The sequence below is a fragment of the Olea europaea genome, unplaced genomic scaffold (genome assembly GCF_002742605.1).
Source record: "Olea europaea var. sylvestris unplaced genomic scaffold, O_europaea_v1 scaffold2754, whole genome shotgun sequence".
Classification (NCBI taxonomy): Eukaryota; Viridiplantae; Streptophyta; class Magnoliopsida; order Lamiales; family Oleaceae; genus Olea; species Olea europaea.
In genome coordinates, this window is record NW_019245983.1 from 1 (window position 1) to 4,276 (window position 4,276).

A 4,276-nucleotide genomic window follows, 5' to 3' on the forward strand; every position below is an offset into this window, starting at 1 on the left:
ATCTTTTGAAGATTTAAAAATAGTTAACGGTGTTGTAGCAACTATCTATCGCCAGGCTGCATTGTTACATGGTCTGATAAGTGAAAATAATTATTGTGACATGTGTTTAATTTAGACAATTTCTTATCAAATGCCTATGTCACTCCGTCGACTTTTTGCTAATGTGTTAACTTTTTGTGCCCCTATAAATCCTAAAAATTTATGGATTAAATTTAAAACGTACATGATAGAAGATTCTTTATATACAAGTCAGACAAAGTATGATGTTGAGATTAGAGCTCTAAGATGTATAAATTTATTTTTAGAAGTTGTTGGTAAAAGTGTAAATGATTTTTGCTTCACAGATTTCGAAATTACTATAAATGACGTCGACATTTTAGCAAATATGATTTTAGAAGAAAGTGCAAATGTTAGTGTTGAGTCTGGCATGCATTTTACAAAGAGTTTAAATAAAGAACAACAATTTGCTTATGATACTATTTTAGATTGTGTTTTCAACGATAGAAATGGACTTTTTTTTATTGATGGTCCAAGAGGTACTGGTAAAACTTATTTGTACAAAGCATTGCTTGCTATAGTACAATGTAGACAACTCATTGCATTGGCAACAGCATTATCTGGAGTAGCTGCTTCTTTATTACTTAGCGGAAGAACTGGTCATTCGCGTTTTAAAATTTCTCTTTAAACAAGTCCTGATATGCGATGTTCAGTAAGTAAACAACCTGCACTTGGTCAACTTTTAAAAATGACGAAGCTAATTGTGTGGGATGAAGTACCAATGGTTAATAAATATGCTTTTGAAATTTTGGATAAAATGTTAAAATATATTACTGAATGTGAATTGTCATTTGGTGGAAAGGTCATTGTGTGTAGGGGGATTTCGTCAAATTTTGTCAGTGGTACAGAGAGGAACAAAAGATGATATTATGAAAGCAAGTTTAGTATTTTTATATTTGTGGCGATACTTTAGACAACTACCACTAACTCAAAATATGAGAGCCAGATTGAATTCTTCCTTTTGTGAGTATTTACTCAAATTTGGAAACGGAATTGAAAACGAGCATACAATTGTCATAGATTTTGAAGATGAAAATAAATTATTGAAAAAGTTGATCAGCATTATGTTTTCCAATTTTCGCACTGATAATGACAATTTAAATACTATGATGAATAGAATTATTTTAACTCCAAAAAATAAATATGTAGATATGATAAATAATATGTTAATTAAACAATTTCCAGGAGATACATTTATATATTTCAGTTTTGATGAGGTGATCGATAAAACGGAAGAATTTATTCATGAATTTTTTTTTTTTGAATATTTTAACTCCAAATGGTATACCTCTACATGAACTTGCTCTAAAAAAAAATTTGTCATGTTATGTTGTTCAGAAATATTAATCATTCGAAAGGTTTGTGCAATGAACTAGAATTATTTGTCGTGAATTTAAACAAAATGTTATTTCAACTAAAATTGGATATGTTGAATAACGTGGAAAATAAGTATTTTTATCTAGAATTTCATTTATTCTACTTGAGGGAGATAAACATTCAATACATTTTAAAAGAACTCAATTTCCCGTTCGTCCTTGTTTTGCTATGACTATTAACAAGTCCCAAGGTCAAACATTAGATTTTGTAAGTCTATATCTTACTGAATCTATGTTTTCACATGGTCAGCTATACGTTTCATTGTCTAGAGCAAAAACAAGACAAAATGTAAAAGTTTCGACTAAGCCAGTAGACGAAAATAAATCACATTTTTGTTACACAAAAAATGTGGTGTATCTAAAAATTTTGAATTCAATACATTCTATTTAACGAGTCTAGAATTCTAAATTGTCCNAAAAAAAAAAATGTCATTTTGCATTTTGCACAATAAATTGGGATTCATTTACAGTTCAATCTACAGTACCATTTCCTTCAGATTTTTAAGAAAGGTTAGAAATGCACCAAATCATAAATAGGTAGAAGCATAATACTACAACGATTTCACCTTTAGTTTTTTGTAATTTATATTTTCATTGTACTTAAAATTATAATCTATAAAATGACAATGCAATAAAGAATGATTACAAAATAAAAAATCTTAATGTAAAGTGCATCAATAGATTGAATAGATGCAACAATGAAAAAATTAATACAATTATTAGTCGCTAATAAGCTACAGCACCTATATTTTTTGGGCACCTTCGAAACAAAATAACTACAACTCGGATTGAACAACGTATCTTAAGGATAATTGTTGGTAAAGAAGCATTTTCTCTCCTGATGTAATGCCACATGTATAGCTGTCACATATCACAACGTCAATAACAATGGAGCGAGTCCAAAATTAAACTAACATCAATGTAGTGTTTGAAATTTCTAACCTTGTGGCCTGTAGCTATAGCTAAAATTTCCCCTTGTGCATGGAAGGCGATAGAAGCTATAGGACGATCCGCAGGAATAAAAATTCAGCACAGCCACATTAAAGAATTTGAACTTGTTTTTTTTTTTTTTATGTTCATTTACTTGTGTTTTTCCCTTCTTCTTTTTTAGAATTATTTATGTTATCTTTCATCAATCTTATTTTCATGTTTTTAGATTCTATTGATAATTGTATTGAATTATACAAACATGAAAGTACTTGTCTTGAAAAAAGACTCTAAAAATGAAAATAAAACATCAAAGATTCCTAATATTTTACCTGATTCTAAAAGAGTTGATTCCAAACAAATAAATCTACGAAATATTCCAGCCAAACCTTATATTCTTCCATCATGTACAATTTGTAAATATTATGCTGCAAAAAAGTTTCATAAAGAAAGTAAGGGTTTTTGTTGTTGTGATGGAAAAGTTAAATTACAGTTAAATGGTGTTCTTCCTAAATTGTTTGAGCTATTTACTTTTACTTCATGTGAGGCAGTTGCTTTTAAAAAAGTTACTCGTAGTTATAACAATCATTTTGCTTTCACTTCTTTTGGTGTTAAATATGATAAAAATTTGTGCAGAAATAATAAATGTATATGTACGTTTATAGTTCAAGGACAAGTGTACCATTTTATAAATTCATTGTTATTAACTGATGGGAAACCAATATATTTACAATTATACTTCAATGATACTGATAATGAAATCATTAATAGACTAAAAAATTCTGACAAGTTATGTAAAACAACTTTGAGAAAATTGATAGATGTCTTAAAGATGAATCCATATTGTCGTTTTTTCGATCATTAAGTGAAATTTCTGATTNGATAGATGTCTTAAAGATGAATCCATATTGTCGTTTTTTCGATCATTAAGTGAAATTTCTGATTTTGGTTCATGTCATATTATACTTAGATGTGATCCGGGTCTTGACCAAAGACTGTATAATATGTCATTGTGTGAGCAGGTGGCCGCAGTTTGGGTTGAAGAAGACCCATCTACAAGCCTTCAAAATCATGATATATTAATTTATAGACATTTTAACACTACACATAAAGTAAATTACTATTATGACTGCTATGATCCACTTCAGTATCTATTAATATTTGCCTATGGAGAGCCTGGATGGCACGAAGGTATCCAATGGATGAAAATTTTATACAAATTAATAACATTCACTCCGCTGAACAACTTTTGAAAATGGAAGATTATGGTAAGTTTTATCATCTGTGAAATTGTTTTATATATAATAAAAGAGTATATAATTATATTCTCCTTTTCAAATTTTTTCTTCATATTTCTTTTCAATTTTGATGAAAACGAAGAAGTGAATGAATGTATCCTGTCGCGAATACTATTACTACGAACTTCAAGTGAGGCTTTCAAATAAGTATATACTTCTTCATACAGGCACACTTTTGCGTCAATATATAGTAGATATGCATGTTAAAATTAAAATTGCAAGATTCGACTATTGTCCAAATAATCAAAAGATTATAAGAGCAGAACTTTACTAAGGAATTATAGATAGCGTACAAAGTGGTGAGAATAGAGGCTATAAGATTGGTAAATTAATAGTGTTACACACAGAGTTTAGAAATTAAACTAAAAGATATATAGATACAATGTCTTTAGTTCAAAGGTATGGAAAATCCGATGTATTTTTAATAATGACTTGCAATCCAAATTGGTTTGAAATTAAACAAGAATTGAGGTATAATGATGAAATACAAAATATGTCATACTTGTTAGCGCGAATATTTCGAGCTAAACTTGAGGAACTAAAAATAGATTTATTAAAGAATGAAATTCTAGGGCCTGTAATTGCTTATATTTATGTGATTGAATTCCAAAAAAGGGG